This window comes from Hypanus sabinus, unplaced genomic scaffold, assembly GCF_030144855.1.
Source record: "Hypanus sabinus isolate sHypSab1 unplaced genomic scaffold, sHypSab1.hap1 scaffold_447, whole genome shotgun sequence".
NCBI classification, from domain to species: domain Eukaryota; kingdom Metazoa; phylum Chordata; class Chondrichthyes; order Myliobatiformes; family Dasyatidae; genus Hypanus; species Hypanus sabinus.
This window is the reverse complement of record NW_026781321.1, coordinates 100230-124928: the sequence shown is the minus strand read 5'-3', so window position 1 is coordinate 124928 and position 24699 is coordinate 100230. Positions and strand designations below refer to the sequence as shown.

Sequence of the window (24699 nt, the reverse complement as noted above, 5' to 3'; positions counted from 1 at the left end):
TTTTCAGAGTTATCCTCAATCCAATTCTGAGGAAAGAAGTAATATTTGCCACTCTCCTGTACACTGGCACTCCCTTTGTGGCCAGTGATAATGCAATGATCATCGACAAGAGAGCTGCAGTCTCTTCCTTCGCTTCGCGCAGTAACCTGGGGGATATCCTCAGCACACAAGTAGACTTATCTATCCTTATGTGTTTCAGCAATTCCAGCACATTCTCGCACTTCACCTCGACATGTTGCAGCACATCAGCCCATTTAACACCCTCACAAACATCAATGTCCCTCTTACCGGTGAATAGTGAAGTAAAGTCTTCATTCAGGACTTGCCCTACCTCGCCGATTCCAGACGCATGTTTCATCTTCTATCCCTGACAGGTCCTACCCTCACTCTGGTCAGCCTCTTCTTCACATAAATCTAAAACACATTGGGGCCTTCCTTGATCCTTATTGCTAAACCTTTCTAAAGAACTTCCTAACTCTCTTATTTCCATTTTTCAGTTCGACTCTGTCTAATTTGAAACCGTCTGATCCTTGCTTCTGAAACCTTTAAACAGGAGACTGATAGAAAGATCGTAAGATTCGAGTACTGACCCTGGCTGTGGCGAGGTCGTGTGACAGTGTGATCAGTTTGGCAACTGACAAGGGCTGTCGAGAGAGATTGGGACAGTGTAATTAGTTTGGGGACTCTGTCTATCGGGAGAGATTGGGACAGTGTGATCAGTTTGGAAACTGACAAGGGCTGTAGAGAGAGATTTGGACAGTGTAATTAGTTTGGGGACTGTGTCTGTCGGGAGAGATTGGGACAGTGTGATCAGTTTGGAAACTGACAAGAGCTGTAGAGAGAGATTGGGACAGTGTAATTAGTTTGGGGACTGTGTCTGTCGCGAGAGATTGGGACAGTGTGATCAGTTTGGAGACTGACACTGGCTGTGGGAGCCGGAGAGGAGCAGTGGAGTTAGTTTGGGGACGGACGTGGGCCTGTGGGAAGAGAACAGGGCAGTGGATTAGTCTGGGGGTTGACACGGGCTGTGAGGAGGAAGTGTGACATTGTGATTAGTTTGGAGACTGACACGGGCTGTGAGGAGGAAGTGTGACATTGTGATTAGTTGGAGACTGACACGGGCTGTGAGGAGGAAGTGTGTCATTGTGATTAGTTTGGAGACTGACACGGGCTGTGAGGAGGAAGTGTGACATTGTGATTAGTTTGGAGACTGACACGGGCTGTGAGGAGGAAGTGTGACATTGTGATTAGTTTGGAGACTGACACGGGCTGTGAGGTGGAAGTGTGACATTGTGATTAGTTTGGAGACTGACACGGGCTGTGAGGAGAGGGCAGAACGGCACGATAATTGGGGTCCAATGCGGCTTTGGGGAGAGCGGGAGAGTGTGATTGTATTTAGGAACAGACTAGGGCTGTGGGGAGAGAGTGGAACAATGTGAGTAGTTCCAGTACTGACAAGGGCTCTGGGAAGAGAGTGGGACAGTGTGATTAGTCCGGGGACTGACAAGGGCTGTAGGGAGAGAGTTTGTCAATGCGATTAGTCCGGGCATTAATACGGGATGTGGGAAGAGAGTGGGAAAGCATGTTAGTTTGTGGACTGGTACGGGTCTGAGGGCAATGAGCAGGGCTGTGGTATTAGTTTGAGGACTGATACGGGTCTGTGGGCAATGAGCAGGGCTGTGGTATTAGTTTGAGGACTGATACGGGTCTGTGGGCAATGAGCAGGGCTGTGGTGTTAGTTTGAGGACTGATACGGGTCTGTGGGCAATGAGCAGGTCTGTGGTGTTAGTTTGAGGATTGGTACGCGTCTGTGGGCAATGAGCAGGGCTGTGGTGTTAGTTTGAGGATCGGTACGGGTCTGTGGGCAATAAGCACGGCTGTGGTGTTAGTTTGAGGACTGATACGTGTCTGTGGGCAATGAGCAAGGCTGTGGTGTTAGTTTGAGGACTGGTACGGGTCTGTGGGCAATGCGCAGGGCTGTGGTATTAGTTTGAGGACTGATACGGGTCTGTGGGCAATGCGCAGGGCTGTGGTATTAGTTTGAGGACTGATACGTGTCTGTGGGCAATGAGCACGGCTGTGATGTTAGTTTGAGGACTGATACGGGTCTGTGGGCAATGAACAGGGCTGTGGTGTTAGTTTGGAGACCGACACGAGTCTGTGGTATAAATCGCGCTGCAGTGGGATTACTTTGCGACAGACGTGCGTCTGTGGGAATAGTTTGGGTATTGACACAGGACTGCGGGTTAAGTGTCTGCACCCTGTTTATGAATGGAGACTGCTGGAACAGAATGAATCACAATTATTGTATTTTGCACGAATCTTCTGTTTGTGTTGTTCCATAAATAGTTATTATCGAGCTAACTGAAAACTATACCACGAACTCTCTCTCTATCGATGACCTCCCCCTTAAGGTCCACCGCCGCATTACACGCTCTCACTCCACATTTGTTGACTTCAGGACTACGGAGTCCTGATCCCAGGGGCACCGCCAACCCCACAAGTGCCGGGAATCCGGACTTTCCATCCCACCCCCACTTTCCCTGCTGCCGGTGTCTCCATTCATCAGCCCCACGGAGTTTAGATAAATCTCCAACCTTTCATCTCCTCTGTTCGATACCTTCGGTCTCACAAACATAACACCCGAAAGGACTCGGACGGTGGTATCAGATCCTCCCTCCCGCCGGGGTAGCGGGAGCAAGAGTCTTCCATGACTCCTCCGGCTGCCTGGATGCTCGCACTCCCTCCGGTAAAAGCCTCCGTCACCTCTGGGGAAGCTGATGTCGAGATGAATACACGAAACTCGCCGCCTACCCCTCGGGCCCGTAAGGGGTGCAAAGCCTCTCTGTACACGGTCCTGTGACATGCCCTCTCCTCCCACATCCTCAGCTCCCTTAGCGCCTGAGACAGCCAGCGGTAGCTCAGAAAGTTCACGCAAGAGGTCGGAGTGTTTTGGGCCTGGAAATGAGTCTAAGCAACGGCGGGCCTCCTTATCGAAGAGAGTTAGATGGAAACCGGAGTTAGGGTGTTCCAGGGTATAAGCGACCACGACCCAGGCCAGATCCTCGGCAAGGGAGAAGCTGCCTCCAGGACTTTACCCGAGCTCCAGTCCGTGTCGACTGCAGGATGTAATGAGCAACATCTGCAACCCCAGACTGGACAGGAGGCTGGTTATGTCCCCGGCTTGATCTTCCAAAGCAACCTTCACCTCCCGCCGATAGGCTGTCCGTGAAGCGCAGGGTTCGGATGCAGGGAGGGTGATGCCGGTGGAGAGAGGGTCAGGTCGGAGGGAAGAGAAGGTGTCGTGGAGATGGGATGAAGTGCAGGGGAAAGATCGATTGCGACAATGTGTCAGGTGCGCATGCGCTGTTTGATAGCTCGTGGTGTACGGATTGGACCTCCTGCGCGTATGAGCCGCCGTCTCCGCGCGGGCTTTCCAGTGTCCGTGTGTTTCGTCTCGGGTGGTTTCCGTTCGGTCCCACACTGTAAATTGCCCAATGTGCCATTTGTAACATGACTCACTATAAGCGTTACATCATCCTACTTTCCGTGTTTGCAACAGCAGCCAACGAGTATGGTCACAGGGAAGGGGGGGGGGGGGCGGCAGGGGATTAAGATCGCGAAGACCGGATGAGGAAAGACTGATCACGGATACAGTGTGTGAAGGAGTGGGGTCAAGCAGGTGGGGTGGGGAGGTCAGCGTGATGGCACGGGTTGGTTGTTTCAGAGGGACTATAGTATGTAAGCACTGTAATCCCAGAATTCCCCTCAAGGAGGAAAGTCCTCTAAACGCTCAGTGCATCGATGGACACAATTATCTGACTCATACTCCCTACCTTCTCGCAGTCTCTCTCTCTCTCTCTCTCTCTCTCTCTCTCTCTCTCTCTCTCTCTCTCTCTCAACCGCCAGTGTCTATTTCCCTCCTCATGTCATACATTTCCGTCTCTCTGTATTCATCAGTCTCCCCAAGTCCTCTGGCTAACAGTAGCTAAACATGCCTCCTTCTCTCTCTCCCTCCCTCCCTCCATTCACTCCCCATTCTACGTCTCTCCCTCCCAACTCTCCCTCGCAACTCTCCCTCGCACGAATTTCTCTCCCTATCCGCCGTCACTCCTTCCCTCCCCATCTCACACTCCCGTCTCGAGGACGCCATCTGATACCGATTCGCAAAGATCTCTCCTCTCCCCAGATCTCTCGACTTCCCCTCGTCTTTCTCTAAACCCTCGATCTCTCTCTACCTCACCGGTCTCTCTCTCAGACTGTACCCCCAGTCCTTTCATCTCTCTACACTAGCTCTGTCATACAGTTATCCCTCTACCTCGCCCCCGCTAAACACAGTGAGACTAAACACGTTGATGAAGGTAGAGCCGTAGATGTAGTGTATCTGGATTTTTGCAAGGCATACGATAAGGTACCCCGTGCATGTCTTGTTGAGAAGTTAAGGAGGAATGGGATCCAAGGGGACATTGCTTTGTGGATCCAGAACTGGCTTGCCCACAGAAGGCAAAGAATGTTTATAGACGGGTCATATTCTGCATTCAATCGGTGACCAGTGGTGTGCCTCAGGGATCTGTTCTGGGACACTTACTCTTCATGATTTTTATAAATGACCTGGATGAGGAAGTGGAGGGATTGGTGAGTAAATTTGCCGATGTCACAAAGGTTGGAGGTGTTGTTGACAGTGTGGACGGCTGTCAGAAGCTACAGCCGGACATTGATGGGATGCAAAACTGGGATGAAAAATGGCAGGTGGAGTTCAACCCAGACGAGTGTGAAGCGGTTCATTTTGATAGGTTAAATATGATGGCAGAATTTACTATTGGCAGTGGAGAAGATCAGAGGGATCTTTGGGACCGAGTCCATAGGACGCTGAAAGCTGCTACGCAGTTTGCCTCTGTGGTTAAGAAGATACACGGTGCATTGTCCTCCATCAACCATGAGATTGAATTAGTGAGCCGAGAGGTCATGTTGTAGTTAAATAGGACCCTGACAGACCCCACTTGGAGTACCGTGCTCCGTTCTGGTCACTACAGGAAGGATGTGGAGACCATAGAAAGAGTGCAGAGGAGGCTTACAAGGATGTTGTCTGGACTGATGAGCATGCCTTCTGAAAAATAGGCTCAGTGAATCCGACCTTTTCTCCTTGGAGCGACGGAGGATGAGAGGAGACCTGATAGAGGTGTAAAACATGATAAGAGGCATTGGTCGTGAGGATAGTCAGAGGTTTTACCCGGTGCTGAAAGTGCTAACACAGGAGGACACAGTTTTAAGGTGACTGGGAGTAGATACAGTATAGGTAGTTGGGCTAACTTTTTTATGGAGAGAGTGTTGAGTGCGTGGAATGGACTGCCAGCAACGGTGGTGGAGGCGAATACGATTGGTTCTTTCAAAACGCTCCCAGATATGTACATGGCTGATACAAAAATTGAGGGCTAAAGGTAACCCCAGCTAACTTCTAAAGTTAGAACATGTTTGGCACAGCTATGTGGGCCGAAGGGCTCGTATTGTGCTATAGGCTTTCTATGTTTCTAATCAAAATGTCCCCTCTCTGTATTTCAACCGATTCCGACAGTGGTTCTTCCATAGGGTCTCTGGCTATATCTGAAGACTTAATACTTCTGTTGTCTGTCGGTAATGCCACTTCAGAATGGTCAGTTTAAAAGTGCGTTCCGCCTCTGCTCTGAGACAATTAATAAATGTTTGCACTTGCTGTGGATTGTTTCCTGCCAGGCGTATCCCTGCGCTAGATTCCAAAGTATATTTACAACAGACACAAAATTAATAGTCTCCGCCTTCGTTTACTGACATTTAGTTACTTCTCCGGCGTCACTGAGTTCCCCGGGTCCTCCGAGAGTGGCATCTTTTGCTCTGCTCAGCCAATCATACATTCCGTCAGTAGGACTCCCATCCCACCCTTCCCCGGTGGAAGGGCCCAGTCCCCTTGTGGTCCTTGGGGCGCATTGGGACATCCTGTTCTAACTCCTGATCAGGAGGTTCCATTGACTCAATGAGAAATGTCTGGAAATCTCGAGGCAATGGATTAAACCTTCGGCAAGGCTGGACCAACCAGTTATGGAAGGCTACTGGTTTGATTCACTATTCGCGTTGTGTACCTCAGTCGGCTTCCAGGTTTTAAGTATCAGGACATCCCATACCATAACACAAGGACCTTGGAACAGTGAGCTATGCGTCGGCCCCTCCTCAGCTGTAGCTGTTGTTGCCGATACTGTAGGCGGGCACAATGCCGGGACACCCAAACTGGCATTTCTGTCCTCTCCGGAACTTCCATATTAAGTGGGGGAGGAGTGTGGTTTGTTATTGGAGGATATATTCCAGTGTCTGAGGCCTTTACGGAACGGGGTCCTAATGAGGGCTCCTCTGCCTTCTGCGTAAATTGTTCTGTTTTTTAGCTTTAATCTTCTGAGACTGGTTTCGGTTATCCACTTCTTCCCATTTGTAAAACAGCTCATCATATACTCTAAATCCCAGGTAGGATCTCCACCCCCAGATTATGTTTCACTTCGCCAGTGCTGAATCTTTCGCCATCAACGTATCCGCTATAGAGACAAGCTCCACAACTCAACCCACTGAGATCACACGACATGGTCACAGAGTACCTGCTGTCTCCCATTTGCAAAGAAACCTTCTCCGATTGGGACCGCAGGGAAACCAACCAAATACCTTCCGACCGTCTTCCGTGTATTCTCATTCATCGGCGCCTTTGTCCGAGAATCTGTGAGTCTCGACTGCAGAGATGACTCGATATTTTCCTCCTCCAGTTACTGATAAGACTATCCTTTAACTGCATAAATTTCAATATTCTTCATAGGCAATATTTACAATTCTTACACGTTATTTTTACTATCCGGTGGTCAGCAATTTCAAGAAGCGCGTGTTCGGTATTAGCCAGTGGAGAAAATCTCCGCGCAGTACACAAGATTAGAACGGCCTGTCCGCACTCTGCTCGACTATTAGCCAGACAGACTCGGACAACGGTTAATAATACCCTTTTGCTGGCCTGAGACAGACAGTCTGTACGTCGCTTTGTTTCTCGAACAAAGGTCAGCAATACCTCAATATTCGCATGACCCATTATTAGCTCGCACAGGCAATTCAGAATCTGTCTTATCCTGTCACCCTCATGATCCTAATCTTGGTCAATAACATGCAAGCGAAGCTTGACGACAAAATTCAATTCAAATTTTCTTCCACAATGGGTGCACGGGGGGAGATGAGGGTGGGAATTGATGGTGAAATTAATTATTTTTTTCGAAAAGAGAGCCGAGCGTAACGATACTTAATGGCGGATTAATGGGTGTGTGGAGGTAAGGGATGTTAGGAGTACCGGGGATATTAATCGGAGGACAGAATAACGATACTTAATGGCGGATTAATGGGTGTATGGAGGTGAGGGATGTTAGGAGTACCGGGGATATTAATCGGAGGACAGAATAACGATACTTAATGGCGGATTAATGGGTGTATGGAGGTAAGGGATGTTAGGAGTACCGGGGATATTAATCGGAGGACAGAATAACGATACTTAATGGCGGATTAATGGGTGTATGGAGGTGAGGGATGTTAGGAGTACCGGGGATATTAATCGGAGGACAGAATAACGATACTTAATGGCGGATTAATGGGTGTGTGGAGGTAAGGGATGTTAGGAGTACCGGGGATATTAATCGGAGGACAGAATAACGATACTTAATGGCGGATTAATGGGTGTGTGGAGGTAAGGGATGTTAGGAGTACCGGGGATATTAATCGGAGGACAGAATAACGATACTTAATGGCGGATTAATGGGTGTGTGGAGGTAAGGGATGTTAGGAGTACCGGGGATATTAATCGGAGGACAGAATAACGATACTTAATGGCGGATTAATGGGTGTGTGGAGGTAAGGGATGTTAGGAGTACCGGGGATATTAATCGGAGGACAGAATAACGATACTTAATGGCGTATTAATGGGTGTGTGGAGGTGAGGGATGTTAGGAGTACCGGGGATATTAATCGGAGGACAGAATAACGATACTTAATGGCGGATTAATGGGTGTGTGGAGGTGAGGGATGTTAGGAGTACCGGGGATATTAATCGGAGGACAGAATAACGATACTTAATGGCGGATTAATGGGTGTATGGAGGTAAGGGATGTGAGGAGTACCGGGGATATTAATCGGAGGACAGAATAACGATACTTAATGGCGGATTAATGGGTGTGTGGAGGTAAGGGATGTTAGGAGTACCGGGGATATTAATCGGAGGACAGAATAACGATACTTAATGGCGGATTAATGGGTGTATGGAGGTGAGGGATGTTAGGAGTACCGGGGATATTAATCGGAGGACAGAATAACGATACTTAATGGCGGATTAATGGGTGTATGGAGGTAAGGGATGTTAGGAGTACCGGGGATATTAATCGGAGGACAGAATAACGATACTTAATGGCGGATTAATGGGTGTGTGGAGGTGAGGGATGTTAGGAGTACCGGGGATATTAATCGGAGGACAGAATAACGATACTTAATGGCGGATTAATGGGTGTATGGAGGTAAGGGATGTGAGGAGTACCGGGGATATTAATCGGAGGACAGAATAACGATACTTAATGGCGGATTAATGGGTGTGTGGAGGTAAGGGATGTTAGGAGTACCGGGGATATTAATCGGAGGACAGAATAACGATACTTAATGGCGGATTAATGGGTGTATGGAGGTGAGGGATGTTAGGAGTACCGGGGATATTAATCGGAGGACAGAATAACGATACTTAATGGCGGATTAATGGGTGTATGGAGGTAAGGGATGTTAGGAGTACCGGGGATATTAATCGGAGGACAGAATAACGATACTTAATGGCGGATTAATGGGTGTGTGGAGGTGAGGGATGTTAGGAGTACCGGGGATATTAATCGGAGGACAGAATAACGATACTTAATGGCGGATTAATGGGTGTATGGAGGTAAGGGATGTTAGGAGTACCGGGGATATTAATCGGAGGACAGAATAACGATACTTAATGGCGGATTAATGGGTGTGTGGAGGTAAGGGATGTTAGGAGTACCGGGGATATTAATCGGAGGACAGAATAACGATACTTAATGGCGGATTAATGGGTGTATGGAGTTGAGGGATGTTAGGAGTACCGGGGATATTAATCGGAGGACAGAATAACGATACTTAATGGCGGATTAATGGGTGTATGGAGGTAAGGGATGTTAGGAGTACCGGGGATATTAATCGGAGGACAGAATAACGATACTTAATGGCGGATTAATGGGTGTATGGAGGTAAGGGATGTTAGGAGTACCGGGGATATTAATCGGAGGACAGAATAACGATACTTAATGGCGGATTAATGGGTGTATGGAGGTAAGGGATGTTAGGAGTACCGGGGATATTAATCGGAGGACAGAATAACGATACTTAATGGCGGATTAATGGGTGTATGGAGGTAAGGGATGTTAGGAGTACCGGGTATATTAATCGGAGGACAGAATAACGATACTTAATGGCGGATTAATGGGTGTATGGAGGTAAGGGATGTTAGGAGTACCGGGGATATTAATCGGAGGACAGAATAACGATACTTAATGGCGGATTAATGGGTGTATGGAGGTGAGGGATGTTAGGAGTACCGGGGATATTAATCGGAGGACAGAATAACGATACTTAATGGCGGATTAATGGGTGTGTGGAGGTAAGGGATGTTAGGAGTACCGGGGATATTAATCGGAGGACAGAATAACGATACTTAATGGCGGATTAATGGGTGTGTGGAGGTGAGGGATGTTAGGAGTACCGGGGATATTAATCGGAGGACAGAATAACGATACTTAATGGCGGATTAATGGGTGTATGGAGGTAAGGGATGTTAGGAGTACCGGGGATATTAATCGGAGGACAGAATAACGATACTTAATGGCGGATTAATGGGTGTGTGGAGGTAAGGGATGTTAGGAGTACCGGGGATATTAATCGGAGGACAGAATAACGATACTTAATGGCGGATTAATGGGTGTATGGAGGTAAGGGATGTTAGTAGTACCGGGGATATTAATCGGAGGACAGAATAACGATACTTAATGGCGGATTAATGGGTGTATGGAGGTAAGGGATGTTAGGAGTACCGGGGATATTAATCGGAGGACAGAATAACGATACTTAATGGCGGATTAATGGGTGTATGGAGGTAAGGGATGTTAGGAGTACCGGGGATATTAATCGGAGGACAGAATAACGATACTTAATGGCGGATTAATGGGTGTATGGAGGTAAGGGATGTTAGGAGTACCGGGGATAATAATCGGAGGACAGAATAACGATACTTAATGGCGGATTAATGGGTGTATGGAGGTGAGGGATGTTAGGAGTACCGGGGATATTAATCGGAGGACAGAATAACGATACTTAATGGCGGATTAATGGGTGTATGGAGGTAAGGGATGTTAGGAGTACCGGGGATATTAATCGGAGGACAGAATAACGATACTTAATGGCGGATTAATGGGTGTATGGAGGTAAGGGATGTTAGGAGTACCGGGGATATTAATCGGAGGACAGAATAACGATACTTAATGGCGGATTAATGGGTGTATGGAGGTGAGGGATGTTAGGAGTACCGGGGATATTAATCGGAGGACAGAATAACGATACTTAATGGCGGATTAATGGGTGTATGGAGGTGAGGGATGTTAGGAGTACCGGGGATATTAATCGGAGGACAGAATAACGATACTTAATGGCGGATTAATGGGTGTGTGGAGGTAAGGGATGTTAGGAGTACCGGGGATATTAATCGGAGGACAGAATAACGATACTTAATGGCGGATTAATGGGTGTGTGGAGGTAAGGGATGTTAGGAGTACCGGGGATATTAATCGGAGGACAGAATAACGATACTTAATGGCGGATTAATGGGTGTGTGGAGGTAAGGGATGTTAGGAGTACCGGGGATATTAATCGGAGGACAGAATAACGATACTTAATGGCGGATTAATGGGTGTGTGGAGGTGAGGGATGTTAGGAGTACCGGGGATATTAATCGGAGGACAGAATAACGATACTTAATGGCGGATTAATGGGTGTATGGAGGTAAGGGATGTTAGGAGTACCGGGGATATTAATCGGAGGACAGAATAACGATACTTAATGGCGGATTAATGGGTGTGTGGAGGTGAGGGATGTTAGGAGTACCGGGGATATTAATCGGAGGACAGAATAACGATACTTAATGGCGGATTAATGGGTGTATGGAGGTAAGGGATGTTAGGAGTACCGGGGATATTAATCGGAGGACAGAATAACGATACTTAATGGCGGATTAATGGGTGTGTGGAGGTAAGGGATGTTAGGAGTACCGGGGATATTAATCGGAGGACAGAATAACGATACTTAATGGCGGATTAATGGGTGTATGGAGGTGAGGGATGTTAGGAGTACCGGGGATATTAATCGGAGGACAGAATAACGATACTTAATGGCGGATTAATGGGTGTATGGAGGTGAGGGATGTTAGGAGTACCGGGGATATTAATCGGAGGACAGAATAACGATACTTAATGGCGGATTAATGGGTGTATGGAGGTAAGGGATGTTAGGAGTACCGGGGATATTAATCGGAGGACAGAATAACGATACTTAATGGCGGATTAATGGGTGTATGGAGGTAAGGGATGTTAGGAGTACCGGGGATATTAATCGGAGGACAGAATAACGATACTTAATGGCGGATTAATGGGTGTATGGAGGTAAGGGATGTTAGGAGTACCGGGGATATTAATCGGAGGACAGAATAACGATACTTAATGGCGGATTAATGGGTGTATGGAGGTAAGGGATGTTAGGAGTACCGGGGATATTAATCGGAGGACAGAATAACGATACTTAATGGCGGATTAATGGGTGTATGGAGGTGAGGGATGTTAGGAGTACCGGGGATATTAATCGGAGGACAGAATAACGATACTTAATGGCGGATTAATGGGTGTGTGGAGGTAAGGGATGTTAGGAGTACCGGGGATATTAATCGGAGGACAGAATAACGATACTTAATGGCGGATTAATGGGTATGTGGAGGTGAGGGATGTTAGGAGTACCGGGGATATTAATCGGAGGACAGAATAACGATACTTAATGGCGGATTAATGGGTGTATGGAGGTAAGGGATGTTAGGAGTACCGGGGATATTAATCGGAGGACAGAATAACGATACTTAATGGCGGATTAATGGGTGTGTGGAGGTAAGGGATGTTAGGAGTACCGGGGATATTAATCGGAGGACAGAATATCGATACTTAATGGCGGATTAATGGGTGTATGGAGGTAAGGGATGTTAGTAGTACCGGGGATATTAATCGGAGGACAGAATAACGATACTTAATGGCGGATTAATGGGTGTATGGAGGTAAGGGATGTTAGGAGTACCGGGGATATTAATCGGAGGACAGAATAACGATACTTAATGGCGGATTAATGGGTGTATGGAGGTAAGGGATGTTAGGAGTACCGGGGATATTAATCGGAGGACAGAATAACGATACTTAATGGCGGATTAATGGGTGTATGGAGGTAAGGGATGTTAGGAGTACCGGGGATATTAATCGGAGGACAGAATAACGATACTTAATGGCGGATTAATGGGTGTGTGGAGGTAAGGGATGTTAGGAGTACCGGGGATATTAATCGGAGGACAGAATAACGATACTTAATGGCGGATTTATGGGTGTGTGGAGGTAAGGGATGTTAGGAGTACCGGGGATATTAATCGGAGGACAGAATAACGATACTTAATGGCGGATTAATGGGTGTGTGGAGGTGAGGGATGTTAGGAGTACCGGGGATATTAATCGGAGGACAGAATAACGATACTTAATGGCGGATTAATGGGTGTCTGGAGGTAAGGGATGTTAGGAGTACCGGGGATATTAATCGGAGGACAGAATAACGATACTTAATGGCGGATTAATGAGTGTGTGGAGGTAAGGGATGTTAGGAGTACCGGGGATATTAATCGGAGGACAGAATAACGATACTTAATGGCGGATTAATGGGTGTATGGAGGTAAGGGATGTTAGGAGTACCGGGGATATTAATCGGAGGACAGAATAACGATACTTAATGGCGGATTAATGGGTGTATGGAGGTAAGGGATGTTAGGAGTACCGGGGATATTAATCGGAGGACAGAATAACGATACTTAATGGCGGATTAATGGGTGTATGGAGGTAAGGGATGTTAGGAGTACCGGGGATATTAATCGGAGGACAGAATAACGATACTTAATGGCGGATTAATGGGTGTATGGAGGTAAGGGATGTTAGGAGTACCGGGGATATTAATCGGAGGACAGAATAACGATACTTAATGGCGGATTAATGGGTGTGTGGAGGTGAGGGATGTTAGGAGTACCGGGGATATTAATCGGAGGACAGAATAACGATACTTAATGGCGGATTAATGGGTGTATGGAGGTGAGGGATGTTAGGAGTACCGGGGATATTAATCGGAGGACAGAATAACGATACTTAATGGCGGATTAATGGGTGTATGGAGGTGAGGGATGTTAGGAGTACCGGGGATATTAATCGGAGGACAGAATAACGATACTTAATGGCGGATTAATGGGTGTATGGAGGTAAGGGATGTTAGGAGTACCGGGGATATTAATCGGAGGACAGAATAACGATACTTAATGGCGGATTAATGGGTGTATGGAGGTGAGGGATGTTAGGAGTACCGGGGATATTAATCGGAGGACAGAATAACGATACTTAATGGCGGATTAATGGGTGTATGGAGGTGAGGGATGTTAGGAGTACCGGGGATATTAATCGGAGGACAGAATAACGATACTTAATGGCGGATTAATGGGTGTATGGAGGTGAGGGATGTTAGGAGTACCGGGGATATTAATCGGAGGACAGAATAACGATACTTAATGGCGGATTAATGGGTGTATGGAGGTAAGGGACGTTAGGAGTACCGGGGATATTAATCGGAGGACAGAATAACGATACTTAATGGCGGATTAATGGGTGTATGGAGGTGAGGGATGTTAGGAGTACCGGGGATATTAATCGGAGGACAGAATAACGATACTTAATGGCGGATTAATGGGTGTATGGAGGTGAGGGATGTTAGGAGTACCGGGGATATTAATCGGAGGACAGAATAACGATACTTAATGGCGGATTAATGGGTGTATGGAGGTGAGGGATGTTAGGAGCACCGGGGATATTAATCGGAGGACAGAATGAGTTTGTAATAATGGTGTTTTATCTGTTGTTTAGAGGGAGGAAATGTTGGGGGGGAATATCAATCGGAGAGAGGAGGAAGGTCAGAATGGGTTTGAAATAATGGTGCAATAATCGTTGTGTAGAGGGAGGGACTGTTAGGGGTACGGGGGATATTAATCGGAGTGTGGAGGGAGGACAGAATTGGTTTGTAATAATGGTGTTTTAATCATTGAGTAGATGGAGGGAAGGTCTGTATCAGGCTGGGATATTCATGTTTGAATAGAGGGAGGGACGGGGTAAAACACGGAATTATCTGGTGTGTGATGGGGGTCGAATAACATTTGTTACTTAGCAGGTGAAGCAAAATGTGTGAAAATGAATGAACAGTCGACTTTACGGGCCGGGGCCCTTCATAAGCACTGGAAAAGAAAGGGAAAGGTACAAGAAAAAGGAAGATGTGGTAGGAAGAGAAGGCGGGCATGCTAGAATGTGAGAGATGAATCCACTTTGGTGAGGTAGGGGAATGAAATAAGAGGCTGGGAGTTGATGAGTGGAAATGGCTGGAGAAGAAGGAATACGATCGGATCGCTTGACAGGGAGTGAACGAGCCCCGGTCAGAAGGGTAGTTGCAGAATTTAAAAGGAGCGAGCCAAACCTGACCTTTTGTGTGGGTGAGAAACGGGGAGTCGAAGAGGAGACGCAGACATGAAAACACTGGAAGTAAATTTGCATTGAACTTCGTCGCTGGACAGAGGCGGAGAGGGGCGAACTCCACTGTTTGCCCAGAGTGACAGACTGTAGGCGATGGGTAACGCGGTAATCACTCTCACTGAGAAAATTGACCATAGGAGGCAGTAAAGGGGCAGAGTTACCGGGGGCGGAGGTAGGCAGGCCAGGAACTGAGGTTAGAGGCCTGAGTGGAGACATAAACAAGGAGGAAGGAGGAACAGAAAAATATCTGGCTGGAGAAACCGATTGGAGCCTTGCTGGATGGAATACGGTGTGTCGCACATCCGAACTGAAAGTGGACTCGTCAGGGCGGAAGATGAGGCCCTGGACCGACATGTCACAGAAGGACTGCGAAGTGGAACGGAATTGGAGACTGTCTGGATGGAATACGAGGTGTAGCACATCCGAACTGAAAGTGGACTCATTAGGGTGGAAGATGAGGCCATGGACCGACATGTCACAGAAGGACTGGGAAGTGGAACGGAATAGCTTGGCCACTGGGAATACCCGCTTTTTGTCGATGGACGTGAGTCGCACTACAGAGCGTTTATTAATTTCATTAATCTGCATCCGTTCAGTATAATCGTAAACCTGGACACTATCTTAGTTTAAGACTCTGCACTGTATTATAAAAAGGTACGAAGAACTTTTTCGTTGTTAAATTTCCATTGTTGTGATCAACAATCGAGAAAATTCCCGGAGAGAAGCAGAGCAGCCCAATGACGTATCGCATTAGTGGACCCGAGGAATGGACAAGATCAACAATCGCAATCATAGAACCGAGAGTCGAGCCGGAGAGTGTTTCACAACAACATTCATTGACTTCTCCAATCGTCCTTTCTTCATCTTTGAGATGTTGCAATTTCGTGTCAACCTCTCCATAATGGGATTTTAATTGAATTGCATCATCTTTATTTTTACCCCTGCTGTTGAAGACACGTCATCCTTGTGTAGAATTGAAGAGTCAGTGTGCTGGAGTGACAGTGGAGATTCATCAGCTCAGAGTTTCTTGGGCCAGATCGCGGGCAGCTGGAAGACAGGCGGAAACTCACACAACATGCTTGAAACGTTTTACCGTGTGAAAAAGATATATTACATGATCATTGCCGTTATTGGTGTTCCTGGTAAGAACATAGGTGAACAAATGTTTCCAGTTCTGTGTGCGCGCTCTTTGAACTCCTTCCGTTAGTGACCGAGTTGTGTGGCCGGTGTATCAGTGAGGTCGGTGCAGACATTGTGAAGAAACGCTGTGCTCGTTCAGAAATTCCCTTGCAATCTAATCTGTGCCCACAGATAAAATTCAACTGCCGTTGCAATGGATGCAGAGTGGAAGATCTGGGAGATGAAATCATGGAAGAGAAGTTTCATCTATCAGCGTAAAGCCGCTGTCGAAGATAACTCCGACAATCCTTTGCTCTCGGCACCTTTACGGCCGACTTGCTGTTATCCGCATTAAAAGTGAAACTCGCTGTAAGTTCAAATTGGAACGTGAGAAGGACTCCGCAGAGAGCAAACTCACAGGAACATCAAGTCTAACAGACTGGCAGCCGCTGTCTGCAGCAGCGGCAGACATAGGAACGACTCTGCACGCAGCCAGTCCCCGTAAAGCGCCGGGTCAGTCAAAATCCCAGGCCGACTGCTCAGGCAGTGTGCACGCCAAAGCACTGACGTCTTCATGGACATCTTCAAACTCTTCCAGGCTGCCGTCCCCATAGGCATCAAATCATCCAGTATGCGATGTCATCAAGCAACAACACACACAAAATACTGGTGGAACACAGCGGGCCAGGCAGCATCGATAAGGAGAAGCACTGTCGGCATTTCGGGCCGAGACTCTAAGTCAGTTTGAATTTCCAGCATCTGCAGATTTCCTCGTGGATGCGACGTCAGCATTCATTTTGTATGGACTACAATATTAAATGCTGAGTCTTAATATAATCAGACAGCACATCGGGGATGATGAGCAATTTCGATCACCTTATCGAAAGAAGGATGCACTGGCATTGGAAAGGTGGCCGGGAAAGCACAGGGCAATGATCCCGAAATTAAAGGGTTAACGTGCGGGAAGCGTTTGATGAATTTTGGGTGATATCACTAAAAATTACAGAACATTGAAAGACGGTGAGAGAGTGGATGTGGTGGAAATAATTCACATAGTGGGGAAGGTCTAGGATCAGACAGCACTGCCTCAGAATACAAGGGCTTCCCTTTAGAAGAAAGATGAGGATAAATTTCTACCATCACAGTGGTGAGTCTGTGGAACTCATTGCTATGGACGGCTGCTGAAGCGGAGTCATTGATGTTTCCATACCAAGCCATGATGCAGCCAGTCGATACACTTTGTATCACTTCTATGGAGATTTGTCAACGTTTCAGATGTCATGCCGGATTTCCGCAAACCCCTAAGAAAACAGAGGCGCCGCCGTACTTTCTTAGCAATTGCACGTGATTGGTCCAAGAGAGATCCCTGAAATAGTAGCTCCCAGAAATTTGAAGTTGCTGACCCTCTCTCGTCCTCCGTAGAGGACTGGCTCATGGACCTCTGGTTCCTCCTTCCTTTTGACTTGCTTGCATGGAGTGGGACGTGGGGCAGGGTGGAAGTTACAGACAAAGCTGATGCAATTGTCAAGCTCAGCACGGCTGCTGGAAGCGGCAGCAATGCATTGGTCGACGTAGCGGTGGGAGCATTGGGGTGCGTTACCGGGGAAGGTTTGGGACATGGATTGTTTTAGGAAAATGCAGACACATCTGGGTCCTATGCGAGTTCCATGGCCACCCATTGAAATTAGAGTAAGAGGGAGGAGCTGGAGGACAAACTGCTGAGTTGAGGACCGGTTCTGCCAGACGGAGGATGGTGGTGACGAAGGGAATTTATTTTTTATTTTTTTGAGAAATCAGTGAAGAGCTTTAAGGCCCCTTTGATGGGAGAATGGACATCCATAGAGAAAATGAGACGGTCAAGGCCAGAGAATATTAGTCAGTTGATGGAGAGCACTGAGAAGCCCCAACGAATTGTTTATGAATTGTTTACGAATTGGTAACGAAGTGCTTTCAGAAATACTGCAAAGACTGGACACATACTATTATAGGTTGCGTACAACGAAGACGAGACATTACATTTTCCCCGAGGGTGGTGTACTCCGATTAATCCCCACGCGGAATTGAGACAACCATTCTGCAGGGAGTGAGAGACAGGATGGAACCGAATCCGCCAGTTTGGCAAAACGACCGTGACAGGACTCGAACCTGCAATCTTCTGATGACTTCCAATCCAGTACCGAAGTCAGACGCCTTATCCATTAGGCCACACGGTCCTATTGTAGGAGAAATATCAGGGGAAAAATGGGGAACATGTTGACTGCTGCAAGTAGTTTCCCACCTGTAGAATGATCTCCCAACTGAGCTAAAAGTACTGGCACGCAGTGTTTTCATCCCAGGTGAGCATTCAGCCATTGTTTTCAATATCTCTACATTCATTCTGGTTTTGGGCTCTTCACTTAAATTCAATTACCTCTTTCTGTCACAGAAAGGAATTCTCAAAGGTACACGTCACTGACTTTAGCGGCGGCGTTATATTCTGGGATTGGAATCCCAATTAGGATTGAATAAGCAGGGCCAGAAGTGAGTGGACGATCAAGGTCGATGCCATTCATTTGACAATGCCTGGGGAGCGGTTGTCAATGGTACCCAGCACAAAAAGTCTACCAGCCAGAAAGAAGAGGAACGGTAGAGGGAGGGAGAAACAGAGAGATGGAGAGCTACAAGGGTGGTGGAAGGGAGTGTGTGTGAGAGAGAGAGAGAGAGAGAGAGAGAGAGAGAGAGAGAGAGAGAGAGAGAGAGAGAGAGAGAGAGAGAGAGACAGACAGAGGCAGACAGACATACAGAGATGACCTCGGATGAGTTAGGGAAACGAAATCGCAGGTTAGAACTCTAGGGTTTACATAAGATCCCGCTTGAGTTGGTCTGTCGGTCTGTCATTCTCCAGCTATCCCTTCCCATTGATGTATCTCCCTCTCTGAGTATGTGGAGGTGTCTGAAAGCTACTGCCTGGTCTCTACAAGCAAGGCGATAGTCCGCCACATTAAAGCAGCAACCCCTTTGCCTGCTGTCCGATGGTACGTTGAGAGAGTGGAAGGTGGAAAGTGCGTTCGGTGAGAATCAACTTCGACGAGGAGCGAGTGTGGTAACGTCGAGCCGGATGATGTCTCGTCGGCAGGTAGCGATGAAAACGTCCGGGGAGGGGTAGAATCAGATCGGGTTGTCCAAGAATTGGAGGAGGGTTTCGAGACGGGAAAAGTGATTATCAGTGCGGGGTTGAAAATTCGTTCAGAAAAGGTAGGGTCGGAAATGGAGGTCAGTGTGAACTAGATATCACCTTCCAAGCATCAGCTCGTCCCGAAAGTTTGAGAAGCTTCAACGCGTTGTTTATGTAAGTTTTCGTAGAAGTACATCACAGACGGGACACATAACATTATAAGTTGCGTATAATGAAGGCGTGATATTTCGCTCGGTTCCCCAGCAGGGCGGAGTAATCCGGTTAATCCCCGTGCGTGCAGTTGTTTCACATGAGGCAACTGTGCTGCAGAGAGTGGGGGACAGAATGGAACCAAAACCGTCAGGTTGGTCAATCGACCGTGATTAGACTCGAACCTGCAATCTTCTGATCACTTCGAATTAAGCACCGAAGTCGGACGCCTTATCCATTCGGCCACACGATCGTCTTCTGCAAGAAATGCGAATAGAAAAAATGCGAAACGTGCGAATTGCTGTCAGGCATTTCCACGAGATGACTCATCCGCTGACCGATCTAAACGTAATTTTAAAACGCAGTGTTTTCATCCCAGATGAACATTCGACTACTGTTGTTAATATCAATAAATTTTGCAACTTTGTTTAAATGTAATATTCTATTTCGCTGTTTCTCTTACAGAAAAAAAAAACATCTGTAAAGATGCACGCCACTGACTTTTGAGGCGGCCTTATATTCTGGGATTGGAATCAGCGAGAATGGTCCAATAAAAACAATTCGTCATTGATAGAGATGCGTGCTCTCTTTTTCTAAATGTCAACCGTTGCTTGCAGACGCCAGAACCGACCGGCCTGCGCTTGTGTCAGTGAAGGTTAGGACATTGGGATCTGCTGCCTCAGTCAGTACTCGGTGCGCTTCAGTGTTTCTCTAGTTTAGTGGCTATCGGCCTGCGCTTGTGTCGGTGAAGGTCAGGACATTGGGATCTGCTGCCTCAGGCAGTGCTCGGTGCGCTTCAGTGTTTCTCTAGTTTAGTGGCTATCGGCCTGCGCTTGTGTCGGTGAAGGTTAGGACATTGGGATCTGCTGCCTCAGGCAGTGCTCGGTGCGCTTCAGTGTTTCTCTAGTTTAGTGGCTATCGGCCTGCGCTTGTGTCGGTGAAGGTCAGGACATTGGGATCTGCTGTCTCAGACAGTGCTCGGTGCGCTTCAGTGTTTCTCTAGTTTAGTGGCTATCGGCCTGCGCTTGTGTCGGTGAAGGTCAGGACATTGGGATCTGCTGTCTCAGACAGTGCTCGATGCGCTTCAGTGTTTCTCTAGTTTAGTGGCTATCGGCCTGCGCTTGTGTCGGTGAAGGTCAGGACATTGGGATCTGCTGCCTCAGACAGTGCTCGGTGCGCTTCAGTGTTTCTCTAGTTTAGTGGCTATCGGCCTGCGCTTGTGTCGGTGAAGGTTAGGACATTGGGATCTGCTGTCTCAGGCAGTGCTCGATGCGCTTCAGTGTTTCTCTAGTTTAGTGGCTATCGGCCTGCGCTTGTGTCGGTGAAGGTCAGGACATTGGGATCTGCTGCCTCAGGCAGTGCTCGGTGCGCTTCAGTGTTTCTGTAGTTTAGTGGCTATCGGCCTGCGCTTGTGTCGGGGAAGGTCAGGACATTGGGATCTGCTGCCTCAGGCAGTGCTCGGTGCGCTTCAGTGTTTCTCTAGTTTAGTGGCTATCGGCCTGCGCTTGTGTCGGTGAAGGTCAGGACATTGGGATCTGCTGCCTCAGACAGTGCTCGGTGCACTTCAGTGTTTCTCTAGTTTAGTGGCTATCGGCCTGCGCTTGTGTCGGTGAAGGTCAGGACATTGGGATCTGCTGCCTCAGGCAGTGCTCGGTGCGCTTCAGTGTTTCTCTAGTTTAGTGGCTATCGGCCTGCGCTTGTGTCGGTGAAGGTTAGGACATTGGGATCTGCTGCCTCAGGCAGTGCTCGGTGCGCTTCAGTGTTTCTCTAGTTTAGTGGCTATCGGCCTGCGCTTGTGTCGGTGAAGGTTAGGACATTGGGATCTGCTGCCTCAGGCAGTGCTCGATGCGCTTCAGTGTTTCTCTAGTTTAGTGGCTATCGGCCTGCGCTTGTGTCGGTGAAGGTTAGGACATCGGGATCTGCTGCCTCAGACAGTGCTCGGTGCGTTTCAGTGTTTCTCTAGTTTAGTGGCTATCGGCCTGCGCTTGTGTCGGTGAAGGTTAGGACATCGGGATCTGCTGCCTCAGACAGTGCTCGGTGCGTTTCAGTGTTTCTCTAGTTTAGTGGCTATCGGCCTGCGCTTGTGTCGGTGAAGGTTAGGACATTGGGATCTGCTGCCTCAGGCAGTGCTCGGTGCGCTTCAGTGTTTCTCTAGTTTAGTGGCTATCGGCCTGCGCTTGTGTCAGTGAAGGTCAGGACATTGGGATCTGCTGCCTCAGACAGTGCTCGGTGCGCTTCAGTGTTTCTCTAGTTTAGTGGCTATCGGCCTGCGCTTGTGTCGGTGAAGGTCAGGACATTGGGATCTGCTGCCTCAGGCAGTGCTCGGTGCCCTTCAGTGTTTCTCTAGTTTAGTGGCTATCGGCCTGCGCTTGTGTCGGTGAAGGTCAGGACATCGGGATCTGCTGCCTCAGGCAGTGCTCGGTGTGCTTCAGTGTTTCTCTAGTTTAGTGGCTATCGGCCTGCGCTTGTGTCGGTGAAGGTCAGGACATCGGGATCTGCTGCCTCAGGCAGTGCTCGGTGCTCTTCAGTGTTTCTCTAGTTTAGTGGCTATCGGCCTGCGCTTGTGTCGGTGAAGGTCAGGACATCGGGATCTGCTGCCTCAGGCAGTGCTCGGTGTGCTTCAGTGTTTCTCTAGTTTAGTGGCTATCGGCCTGCGCTTGTGTCGGTGAAGGTCAGGACATCGGGATCTGCTGCCTCAGGCAGTGCTCGGTGTGCTTCAGTGTTTCTCTAGTTTAGTGGCTATCGGCCTGCGCTTGTGTCGGTGAAGGTCAGGACATCGGGATCTGCTGCCTCAGGCAGTGCTCGGTGTGCTTCAGTGTTTCTCTAGTTTAGTGGCTATCGGCCTGCGCTTGTGTCGGTGAAGGTTTGGACATTGGGATCTGCTGCCTCAGACAGTGCTCGGTGCGCTTCAGTGTTTCTCTGGTTTAGTGGCTATCGGCCTGCGCTTGTGTCGGTGAAGGTCAGGACATTGGGATCTGCTGCCTCAGGCAGTGCTCTGTGCGCTTCAGTGTTTCTCTAGTTTAGTGGCTATCGGCCTGCGCTTGTGTCGGTGAAGGTTAGGACATTGGGATCTGCTGCCTCAGGCAGTGCTCGGTGCGCTTCAGTGTTTCTCTAGTTTAGTGACTATCGGCCTGCGCTTGTGTCGGTGAAGGTTAGGACATTGGGATCTGCTGCCTCAGACAGTGCTCGGTGCGCTTCAGTGTTTCTCTAGTTTAGTGGCTATCGGCCTGCGCTTGTGTCGGTGAAGGTTTGGACATTGGGATCTGCTGCCTCAGGCAGTGCTCGGTGCTCTTCAGTGTTTCTCTAGTTTAGTGGCTATCGGATTCTTACAATTGCCAGTACACGAAAAGCCGTTGTTTTGGAGCTGGCTTAGAATTAACTATAATATCCGTTTTCTTGAAGTCAGACAACATGATAAGCAAGCCACTAGACGCATATTTACTTCGATACAGTGCTATCTCACTCTACAGCTCGAAACACACTGTTTCTCAGAGTTACAGAGCACTGAATCGATCAATCTGGCATAGCACGGCGGTAGCGGCTGAAATGCCAGTAATAGATAGTTCTGTTTTTGCTGTGGTTAGCACCTGTCTCCATAAGCCTTCCTTCCCCATTTCCATGAATTCCGATAAGCATCACAGGCAAACTAAATAGAGGTTGAATCTGGAGACAAATGTGTGGAACATAAGCGGGGTTTTCACGTGCTGTGATGAAATTCAGAACTTTGGAACACAAGAGAGGGAAGAGCAGACGAGGTGGCCGAGAGGTTAAGGCGATGGACTGCTAATCCATTGTGCTGCACACGCGTGGGTTCGAATCCCACCCTCGTCGCGACCTCTTACTCTGAGGAGCCATCGGTTGGAAAACATCCAGATCTGCAACGTTTACCAGATAGTTTGTTTTGTGAGTCATGATAAATAATGTTCACAATTAGAACTTGTCTCCAAATTTGCCCATAAAACGATAACATTGAGAGAGGAATTAGACCGTTGAGACCATCGGGAATGGCTGATACATTATCCCTCTCAACCCCATTCTCCTGCCTTCTCCTCGTCACATTGACCCCCTTATTGATTATGACACTGTCAATCACCTCTTTTAATACATCGATTGACGGCCTCCATGGCTATCCGTGGCAATAAATTCCACAAATTCCTAGCCATTTGGCTACAGAAGTCCTTCCTTATCTCTGTTCTAAATGGGCGTCCTTATATTCCGGAGTTGCTTCCTCTCTTCCTATACTTCTCCACGACCAGTAGCATCCTCTCTAGGTCCACTATACCTAGGCCTTTCAATAATCGATAGGTTTCAATTGGATCAACGCGTCATTCGTCGAAACTACAGCGAGTACAAACTCATTAAACGCTCTTCATATTTCACCTTGTAATTCCCGGGATGATTCTCGCGAACGTCCTCTGGACCGCTTCCAATGCCAACAAATCCGCTTTTCCATCAGGGAGCCAAACTGTTCACTATTTTCCAACTACGGTCTGACCAATGCCGTATAAAGATTCAGCATTACATCCTTCCTTTCATTTTCCAGTTCTCTCGATATGTAAACCATCACTGCATTTCCCTTCGTTAATCCTGAGTCAAACTGCAAGTTAATCTTTCAGGAAGCCTGTACTAGCCTTTATAGCTATTACCTAAGCACACGACCAAGTTCGTCTGCCGGGTCCTGCTCCTCAACACTAACACTAATATCAATCTATATTTAACGGTTTGCCAATTTGCCACAAAACTATCAAACCCCTTATTGAGAGTATTGACATATAACATGAAAATAAATGGGTCAAACACCAACTAATCACCGGCAGCCTACAAGAAAAACGCCCCCTTTATTCCCACTCGCTGCCTCCAGCCATCCAGCCAACCTTCGATCTATGCTAGTATATTTCCCGTAATACCACCGTCTTTCCTCCTGTTAAGCAACCTCAAGATTGGCACCTTGTCAAATTCTTTCTGATTTTCCAGGCAAGCAATATCCGCTGACCCTTCTTCATTTATCCTGTCTGTTATTTCCTCAAAGTATTCCAACAGATTTGTCAGCCTAGTTTTCCCTTAAGCAACACCATGCTGACTTTGGCCTATTTTTACATGTGCCTCGAAGTACCCCAAAACGTCATCCTTAGTAATGGACAACATCGTCTAAATACTGGAGAAGGCTAACAGGCCTATACTTCCCTGTCTTTTTGTTTCCCTCCCTTTAAAGAGTGGAGAGACATTTCCAATTTTCGGTCCTCTGGATCTATTCGAAACTCCGTT

The 24699-nt window shown here is 47.8% G+C and overlaps 2 non-coding genes across 2 annotated transcripts; one reads left to right on the top strand and one right to left on the bottom strand.

The window, feature by feature from the left end:
- Positions 1-18194: 18194 nt before the first annotated feature.
- trnar-ucg (transfer RNA arginine (anticodon UCG)) lies at positions 18195-18283 on the bottom strand. The gene is given in 2 exon segments: positions 18195-18230; positions 18247-18283. It is a non-coding gene; the product is annotated as a tRNA-Arg (tRNA).
- Positions 18284-23183: 4900 nt separating this feature from the next.
- trnas-gcu (transfer RNA serine (anticodon GCU)) lies at positions 23184-23265 on the top strand. Its single transcript has one exon. It is a non-coding gene; the product is annotated as a tRNA-Ser (tRNA).
- The last annotated feature ends 1434 nt before the right edge of the window (positions 23266-24699 follow it).